Source organism: Pseudorca crassidens, chromosome 7 (assembly GCF_039906515.1).
Source record: "Pseudorca crassidens isolate mPseCra1 chromosome 7, mPseCra1.hap1, whole genome shotgun sequence".
Taxonomy (NCBI): Eukaryota; Metazoa; Chordata; class Mammalia; order Artiodactyla; family Delphinidae; genus Pseudorca; species Pseudorca crassidens.
Window position 1 is genome coordinate 92,650,713 of NC_090302.1, and position 10,244 is coordinate 92,660,956.

General features: G+C 44.7%; 1 long non-coding RNA gene across 1 annotated transcript; it reads right to left on the reverse strand.

Annotated features, from left to right (window-relative positions):
- Positions 1–1,712: 1,712 nt before the first annotated feature.
- Positions 1,713–9,884, reverse strand: LOC137227115 (uncharacterized). The gene is made up of 3 exons (XR_010944703.1): positions 9,681–9,884; positions 4,392–4,598; positions 1,713–2,072 (listed from the first exon to the last, which is right to left on the reverse strand). It is a non-coding gene; the product is annotated as an uncharacterized lncRNA (long non-coding RNA).
- Positions 9,885–10,244: the final 360 nt, after the last annotated feature.

A 10,244-nucleotide genomic window follows, 5' to 3' on the forward strand; every position in this document is an offset into this window, starting at 1 on the left:
AAACAGGAGGCTAGTTTTAAGTGTCTAGCCTGAAGCCCACGTTTTACTTGCCTCAGGCTGATTTTTCACTTTTCTGAGTCCTTCAAAAGAGGGCACATGAGAAAGATGACTCAGTCAGGGACTAAATCAGGCCCCATTACACCTGTGGTCTCCGTGGTTTCTACAAAAGTCTGAGGATCATTTCTCAGGACTGTTCTTAAAATCGATAAAAGAAATTTTCACATATTAAGATACAGGGAAGTCATTCTGGCTTATACTTGAGTTAACTTGCACTTTATGCTAACTAAAATAACCTGTTTGTGGCCTATCAAACATACATTGTACTTCTGCTTTAATTATTAAGAAAAGGGCACATTGATCAGAAATAAAAAATGTCCATGTTAAAAATGAAGATGAAATGCCTCTCTTCCCAGGGCACCAATGTCGCAATGCTTGTACTCCTCCTTTGATTGTAAGACTCCCTTCCCGGGTGCCAAGGCCATGCTGACTTGCTGTATATGTGCTGATCTGTGTTGTTATTGTTTTTGTTTTGGGAACCTTGAAGAAATGTATCCTTGACTTGTTTAATGTTCTTTGTTCTGACAAGCTAAAAAACTATGCTGGAAACCATGCTTCTCCAGAACAGCTTCTCAGAGTAATCTGGGAAGCTGGCTTCTGGGCTAGTCCTCAGTTTGGCTCGAATAAAACTCTTATTATAGATTGTTTACTGATTATTTTCATTGACAAAATTCAGGAGGTTTTTTTCTCTATGAGCAGACATTTTCTAGCAGAGGCTAACTGTGTAGGTGGAAAATTGAGGTACATCTCAGAATTTTCTTCTTTTTCAGGGCATAAGAAGAAAGATAATTGAAATTAAGAAATTTAGAGACAGGAGCCCACATCCTTCGACCAGATGTAATCTCATTGTGGGCTTAGTGGAGATAAAGAAATGTTTTTGTTTCTACAAGTTTACTTTCCATAGAAATTTGCTTCTGTGGAAGAGCCGAGCTCGTCTGCTACAGGTAATGGTAGCACCGGTTCTGGGTGTGAGCTTGGCGGGGGAGGCAGGAAGACAGTTCAGGGCCTTGAAGCGCGAGGGTGGGGAGCACGGCACAGGTGGGACCACTGCTTGTGTCCAGGCCAGTCTTGTATTCTCAGCCTGTCTCTGCAGTTAGGGTCTCAGTGTGTGAAAGCAGGTGAGGGACAAACCAGAGGCCAGAGTAGTCCCTGTGTAGCAGAGGCTGTGGGCACTGCCAAGCAAAAATCGCAGTGGAAGAAACCAAACAGGGAAGGACGACTTTACTCAAGGCTATTGCAGTAGGGAGAGAGCGGCCAGATTCCATCTGAACTCAACTCCTCTGACGCAAAGGGCAGCAGGGGATGGCTGAAGGGGAGATGCTAGGCATCTGTTTGTTAATTGGCTTTAAAAAGGAAAAGTGACCTTCTCTTGTCTTTATGGCAGGAGGTAGCTGGACAACTTGGAGACTGGGCTCCTACCCTCTCACAGTAACTGGGATATAGGGGCACCATTTCCTATGATGTTACATTTCAGAGAGATGGCTCCCAGGTCCTTGAGAAAGACATTTCTGGGTTGTAAACTGGCAAGAGTCTTCAAAAAAGATTTACATACGTCTCGAAGGGTCAGAGAAAGAATTTTACAACTATTAGTTTTCTAAAGAAAATGCTTGTATTAGTCCAAAGAAACAGAACCAATAGGTACACATATAGAAAGAGATTTATTAAAGGAATAAGCTCACACAATTGTGGAGGCTGACAAGTTCCAACATCTGCAGTCGGCAAGCTGGAGTCCCAGGAAAGCTGATGGTGTAAGTCCCAGTCCAAAGTAAGTCCTAGCCCTGGTGCAGGTGAAGATTTGTGTCCCAGCTCAAAGACAGCCAGAAAGAGAGGGAATTCTCCCTTTCTCCAACTTTTTGTTCTATTCAGAACTCCAGTGGGTTAGATGAGGCTGGTCCACAGTGGGGAGGATGATCTGCTTTACTCAGTCCACCAATTCAAATGCTAATCTTGGGACTTCCCTGGCGGTCCAGTGGTTAAGACTTCGTGCTTCCACTGCAGGGGCACGGGTTCGATCCCTGGTCAGGGAAATAAAATCCCACGTGTGGCCAAACAAACAAGCAAACAAACAAAAACCAAATACTAACTCATCCAGACACACCCAGAATAATGTTTAATAATATTCACCTGGATACGAATGGCCCAGTCAAGTCGACACATAAAATTAACCATCACAATGGGTCAGGGGCCGAGACACAGGAGCAGAGGCAGGTACCAGCTCCACTGCCAGCTGACAGCAGAGCTGCAGGTTCTCAGGCCTCTGGAGCCCTCCCTGCCTGGGTGCATGGCTGGCCACAGGGGCTGGCCTTCAAGCATTACCGATGAAGCCCAGTCAGGGGAAGACACAGACCCCAGTGCGGTGGAGCCCAGTTGCCCTCAGAAGTAGCCTGCTTGATGATGCACCCTGCCTGCCACCCACCAGCTGTGCTTTCTGGAATCCTCTCCCAAATAAAGTACTGCTCTGAGAGAGCTCAACTTGACATAGCATGTGTGCCCTGCCTTCAAAGCCCCTGACCTCCGTAGATGTACTGAGCCAGAAATGGAGGAAAGACCCACATGCTAGGGGAGGGGATGCAGTCACCAAGAGGGGTGGTGGTTCCCACTCATTTTGTTCAGGAGAGAAGACAATGATTGGGCTGGTAACTGGCCTTTAGCACAGAGAGCCTAATGCTGTACAGAGCACGAAATAAATATTTTAGGTTCCAGACATAATAATAAGATTGACTTTGAACCCAATTGCTTTTATCCAATGAATAATCCCAGAGCCACGACTACTGTGCCTGGTTGGGCTGGCACAGATCTGTGTGCCCTGGGTGGGGAAGGTGCCATTTCCCCGGCACATGGGTCCTCTGGGCTCGTGTCCTGCCTGCAGAGACTCATTGGGGGCAGATCTCCTCTTTTTTGTTTGAACTGGATTCAATAACAACCCTAATGTTAACAGCGACATCTGTAACCACAGTGCCCCTGGTGATGGTGCTCAGGTCCCAGGGCTTAGGCAGTGCAGGAGAGGCCTGGGAGTAAACGCGTCACTTTTTATGTTATACGTACAAAACAAAGGTGAGTCGTCTTGGTGCTGTGCCTCCTTGAGCCTCAGTTTCCTCACCTTTAAGTGAGTGGTAGCCCAGATGAATGGGGGTCTGCTTGCTTGCTTTGATGGAGCCCACCCTCATGTCTCTGAGTTTGGTTCCAAGTGCAGAGCGCACCCCCTTCCCCCTCTTCCTCTTTCTCCTCCCCAGCTGCCAGAGAGTCACCACCACTCTGGTCTATGCTGAGCTTGAACAGAATGCAATTGGAGGGCCCCAGGTAAAGGCCATCCTGTCAAATGTGTTGGCTGTCTGCAGGTAGACAGCAATGGGGCAGGAGGGTAGCCTCTGGGCAGGAAAGTCAAGAGATCCTAGATCCAGGTACATGGGGAAAAAAAAGGTGCAGGAAGGAGGAAGCCTGTCATACAAAGTCAGTAGCACATCCTAGAGCTGGGCCATGCATGTATAAAGTGAGGTTTTTGGGGAAAATGCTATAAGAAGAGAAGTAGCATAGGGCACACAATCCTGGAGATCGTCCATCTGCAGGAACATTGTACAACTTGGGACACACCAGGAGAGCATTCTTGGAGAGAGTGACTGTGTCCACATGTTTCTGACATTAAGGTTCAGGGGACCGGAAACCTCCATGGGAGACTGGCAGTGTAGTGCCAGAGAAGTAAGTGGCCTGATCCTGGGGCTTCAGTTGACTAAGTCAGTCCTCCCTGTCCAGCTTCTTGCAATCTATATTTGCACCTCCCCAGAATCCCTACTAATCTCCAAGTTTTCCCAGTATTAATCAGCTAGGGCTGCTGTAGCAAAGTACGACAGCCTGGGAAGTGTAAGAAATAGAAATTGATTTTCTCCCAGTCTTGAAGGCTGGAAGTCCAAGATCAAGGTGTTGGCAGGGCTAGTTTCTTCTGAGATCTCTCTCTTTGGCTTGTACATGGCTGTTTTCTCATGAGGTCATGTCCTCACGTGGTCTTCCCTTTGTGCATGTCTGTGTCCTAATCTCCTTTTCTTATAAGGACGTCAGTCAGATTTGATTAGGGCCCACACTAAATGACCTCATTTTACCTTAATCATCTCTTTAAAGGCCCTATCTCCAAATACAGTTACATTCTGAAGTACTGAGGGTTAAGGGTTTGGAATTTGGGGAGACAACATTCAGCCCATGGCACCCAGTACTCAAATGCATTAGGAACTTGCTGTGTGCTGGGGCTCCCACATCACTTTTCACAGCTCTCACAATCATATGATATAGGTGGTATTCACATTTTAAAATAAAGGAACTGAGGCATAGACAAAGTAACTCACCCAAGGCTGCCAAGTCGACCAGCAACGGCCAGCACCTGGATTCAGTCTGAGGCTTAGTGGATTTTCAAGCCCAGCTGTGTCCACTTCACAAGGAAGAAGAATGGGCATTGGCCAACTTCAACTCCAAGGTAAGGCGTCACCAGTGCTCAGAATTCATTGGCAGGAATATGTGGTGAAGTTCCCAGGATATATTCCCAATTTTATGACCTTCAAAGTTTCAAAATACCCCTAAAAGATCTGCTGCTGATACAACTGAAGATGCATATGTGGATTTGTCTCACAGGCTGGGAGGAATGTTGACATCAGTCACATCTATGAGCCCTTCACTTAGAAATCATGAGGAATTATGACACTGAATCTTCTCTTAACAAGCTGGTATCTTGTGGCTCTTCCCCATAAACAGCTTGAGGTGAGGCCAGTTCTCCACACATGATGTCTCAGGCTGGTGTTTATACCTGAAGACACCCAGGGCTTTCCCCAGGGTTTGCCTGTGATATGTGGGCTGAACTGACATCCTTGCAATGTTAAGTTACCCCATCCATGGACATGGTCTGTCTCTCTATTAACTAACTTTTTGTCACCTTTCTAGACTTTTAAAATCATCTCCATAAATCTCACATGCTTTCTTAGGTAGGTTGATTCCTACCATGCTTTAGCTAAAATACATGCTAAAAATACTAAAAATACAACAAAAATACTACTGTGTATTTGTGAAGAGGAACACTCATGATTTTACAACTTAATACTTTGCCCAGAAGCCTTTATAAACTCTTCTAATAGTTTTGATAAGCTTATAAACAGAACTTTGATAAGTTCTGTTGAGATTTATATGTAAACTATCATATCACCTGCAAGTAATGAGAGTTTTATCTTTTTTATTCCAATCTCTATTTGGATTGCAATTTTAATTTCTTTTAAATGTCTTATAACATGGATTAATACTGCAAGAATTATGTTAAACAATAGTACTAATAATAGGCATAATTGTCTATTTCTTATCTGAAGTAAATTTACTTAAAACATCCAAATTAATTACATATTTTTTGCTGTGTTTTAAAAAATTTAGTCTTTATCAAGTTAAGAACAGCCCTAGTATTTTTATTTCCTGATGTGGTGGTGCTAGGTGGCCAGCTATGGCATCACTGAAGGTCTGGTTGGTGACATTTCTGGCATGACCTTGACTGATTCCCTCTGTCTGGCCTCCCTTCTTTCCTGACCACTTGCAGAGCCTCATTTCTCTGGCCTTCCCATTGACTTTGCTTGCTCACCAACATCCTTCAGTACATTTATTTAAGATGGCCAGGGTCATTTTCTATTACTTGCACCAAAAACTTGACTACTGCAAGGAGTGAGTTGCAGAAAACAAACTATTAAGGGAAATGAGAGGAATGTGAGATTAGCTACCTGATTTAGTAATCATGAAAGGTAATAAACATTTACTTAGTATTTAGGGAGACAACACTGATGACATTGAACAGCTTGAAGAAAGATAACAAGAAACTTAAATGCCTTACATTCCAAGATTAAGGCATAAAGTGTACCCCAGGGTCCTTCTAAAACCATGGTACAGTTTGATGCTACAGCATGCCGAGTTGCAAAGTCAGTTGAATTCACAAATCACCTTGTCACTCTGTCAAAGTGAGCATATTGTTTGGAACTCTAAGAATTAGAATGGGAATATATGAGAGAATTCAAAATATCTGGACTACTCTGAACCCTGACTTCTCCTTCCCTCTGGGCCTTCCTTACTTGCCCAAGTCTTTCCTTGTGTGAAGACCCTGAAACTCTCTTGCCTGAATGAATTCCACTGCAAGGGGAACTTCTCCTTGCACCCCAGTCCTTGCATGCTATTCTGACTGTCTGATGGCCTTTAAGTAGGCTCAGAGCTCCACATGTCCAGGAAATCAACTACAAAGAAATAAGAAAACAAACTGTTTTTTAAACAGCAAAATCTCAGAATATGAGTGTGAACAGATTCTGATGGTCTAAGACCAAGGAGAAAGAGAATATATTTTTAGGTTGGGCTGAAGTGTCTATATGAGTGAACTATTTGGAGATTGGATTCTGAGTTGCTATGCTACCTGCAGGAGCCCTAAGACTTTGCTCAGTGTTAGGCTGAGGGTAGCGTGGATTAAAGCTTTGGTTTATATGGACTCCTTGATTTCAATGTTGGTTCTGCAGGGGTGGGAGCCACATAGCACAAGTAAATCAGGGTTGGTCACCATAATAAGCTCCAGGTCAGTTTGCTAAACCAGGTGTTTTCACTGATGAGGCCCCAGGAATGAGATCGACAAGCAGTTCATTGAGGCCCTGTTTGATTTTTAAAACGGAAATATTTCAGCTCTGGGGAATAGAGGCCTGAATTAAGCCATCATGATGAGGAGTCAAAGCCTCCCTATGTCTAGATTTGAATTGTTCCGCAGGCTATGATCTCCTGAATAAACAGGAGGTCTTCCAAGGAGGATTACCTGATATTCTCACAAAATATGCTATGAGTCTGCTTCCTCATCCTCCCCTAAAGCCTATGGCCACTTACCAAAATAACCCTTCATGGGAAAACACTCAGACACAGGGAGTGCTCTCTGAGGTAAGGCTAATCTCCATAGACCAACAAAGTTACTGTGGTCCATAGGCCAGTCTGGGGGTGTATGGTAGGCTTATTAATATGACAAATGGGATAGGATCCAAGTCTACTTCGTGGCAATCCAACTATCCTGTAGTTATTTCCTGTATATATCTACAATTCCTGTATTTACTTTCCCAGTTCCTGAATGGAGCATTGGTTAGATGACCTCAGCAACTGGTAAAATTCTACCACTGGTTCCCTGGTCCAGAGGGTAAAGTTGTTATGGTAGAAAGCCTCAGATATCTTTCCTCACCGTTGACAAAAAAGCCAAAAGCAATGGCAAATATCTGAGGGAAATTCAGAGGATGTTGGCACTGTTAATGACCAAAGATTCAGGGATGTTGATTCCCATCATGGTCCCATTTAGCTCCCTAACGTAGGCAGTGCAAAAGGTAGATGAAAGCTGGATAATGACAGTGGATTTTTATTCACTTATCCAGATGATGTCTCTAATTGAAATTGCTTTTCCAGATGTAGCCTCCTTAGGAGCAAATCAAAAGACCTCCAGTCATCAAGGGTGCAGCTAAAGATAAGGAATTTTTTCCCCTTAATTCCAAATAACAGAAAGTAATTGAGTTTTATTTGGCCAAGAAGAACATCTTCAGTGTCTTGACTCAGGGGTATTTCAATGCTCTGGCTCCTTCCCACACTTTTTCCATTTCACCACCCTGCAGGACAACATTCTGAGTCACTGCATTGATGACATCTTGATGACAGGACTCCAAGAGTGGATGGTGGGACACATGTTTTGATGAGACACATAGGATGGGAGATGAACATACTCCAGTCAATACACCAAAGTCTATCTCCTTGGTGGAGTTTCTAGAGTCCAGTGTCCTGGGATATTTGGGGTTATTTTTTTCTAATATGAAAGAATGTTGCTGTGCATTGCATTCTTTACTGCCCAGAAAGATACACAATGTTTGTTGGGCTCCTTTGGGGTTTGGAGGTAACCTACAACAGAGCTGAGTATGCTGCTCTGAGTTACCTGAAAGGCCTCCAGTTTTGCATAGAGTACAATGCATGAGAAGGCAGTAGAGCTGATGATCCACATTGCCCAGAAGGAGAGCAGGCCTGAGGTGAAGATCTGTACTGATTTACGGGCAGTGCCTAATGTCAGGGACTGGGAAGGATGGGTGACAAGGAGTGAGTAAGTAGTGTGACAAGACACTGAGTGCCCAGCAAAAGTAGTATTTTTATCACTGACATTGCTTAGGACATCTAGAACATGGTGATAATAAAATGTAGACTTTCTGTTAGCTTTATTCTTATCTTGAAAGTGCACCCCCTTACTACCTTCACAATCCCCACCACCCTGCCCTTGGTATATCAGTGCAAGTAAGTTTGTGCAAGATAAATGTGGATCATCCCACAGTTTGAGAACATTCTGGGTGTAAAGAAATAAATAAAGAAATAAATAAATACGCTTGTGATGCCCCACTGTGGATGGAGCTTTTAAGAATCTTGTAGACAAGATAGCCCACATGCTGCAATGAGTCAGCCTTTCCCACTCCACCGGTGCTTGCCTACTGAACTCGCAAATAGAGTGACAAGGACGGCACTGTTCATCTGTGGGTGTGAGCTGTGATTAACCCTATAACTGGACTGGGGATCACAGAGTCTGAGGAAGAATCATAGCAAAACTAGAAGGAGAATGGACTTCAACCTGATGTCTGGATGTGGGTGCAATAACTGATGAAGCATTGGCTACTAGGTGATTGGAGTTCATGTGTATTTACCTAAATAAGGGGTAAATAGCAGCTTTTATTTTATTTCATTTCACTTTGGGGGGACAGATGTGAAGCGAGTACTGTCGTCATTGTCATCTTCCCCACCTCCCTCCGGTGCACTGCAGACACTGCCTGTCTCCCCACCCCAGCCCTGTGGGTTCCGCCTACCTCTTCTAACCCATATACCGGCATCCATCCACCTTCTATCTTCTAGCAATCTGTCAAAGTTTTCAAAGTCTGTTGGTCTCCATCCTCCACTCTGCTCCCTTTCCTTGGTTTCCACAGATTTACTCCCACTTGGATTTCCCTTGGATGATTTTAGTGAGGGAGAGGAGGAAAGCAGAGTCTCATTCTGCCATCTTGAGCCAGATGACTGGGCTTTTAAATAAGGTCTCCCTTTGGTTTAATTATCACAGACGTCTGTAGAAGTGCAGGGGAAACACCACATGCTTGTAATAGTAGTATTCCTCCTTCCCCTTGGGATGGGGAAAGCCCTGCTTTTCTACTTAGAATTAGGAGGAAATGGGCTGGAGAGTGATGAGTGGCCATAGAAGGAGGATATCAGTGTGAAATTCCACAAATAATATTTTACAAAACTCATGTAGAATGATTATTTCTGTTCATCTTGAAAACAACACCAGAGTCCTATATATGCTCCCTGGAGCATTTCCAGAATAAAACCAAGGCAGAGAATTAACCCGAGAGCATTGCATTTTCAGTATCAATCAATACAGTGAAATTATACCCCTCAGTTGCAGTCTGTTGGTCTCACAATGTGTTGTGTGATGGCCACGAGGAGATGCCAGGGGGAAAAATGTTTAGAAAGAAATGTTTGGCTAAATTCCTCTGAGAACAGCAAGGGAGAGCAGCAGCTCCCAGCCTGCAGGACCACGAATGTGCCACTTGGAGGAAAATGAAGCTCTAATCACTTACCTTCTTCTTTCTCCAGATACCATCAATGGCTCTTTAATTCAGGAGTTGTGTCACATCAAAGCAGACATCTGCTGGGTGTCTCTGCGGATTTGTTTTTGTGAAGTGGAGCTGCTTCAACAACTTGGGTTTCAGTGCTTGCAGCGAGGGACTCCGCATACCCAGAGCGGCTTCTCCATTCTCCTCCCCATGAGTGCAGCACATTCTGGGGCCGCTTCGCTTTTTCATCCTCCCTCCCAGTTCCCTCCCTCCCTGCCTTGAAGCACTGTGCATGTTGGAGGTGTGAGAAGAACCAATTGCAGTAACTAGACTCTCTCCTGTTTACTTTGCAGCTTGGTGCTTGGTGCTCATATGAGCGCCGGGGTTTTCATTTCTACCCCTGGGCCAAGCTGGAGAGAGACCTGCTCGTTTTGGCTCTGAGAATTTCTGGCCCACCCCAGCCCCTGCAGCCCCTGCAGCCCCTGCAGGCATCCTCTGAGCCTCCCAGTTATCAGCCAGCCCACGCATCCTCCTCTGGTCCTGATGAGCCTCCCGCTGCTTCCTGGGAGGTACTGCTTGTTATCTGTC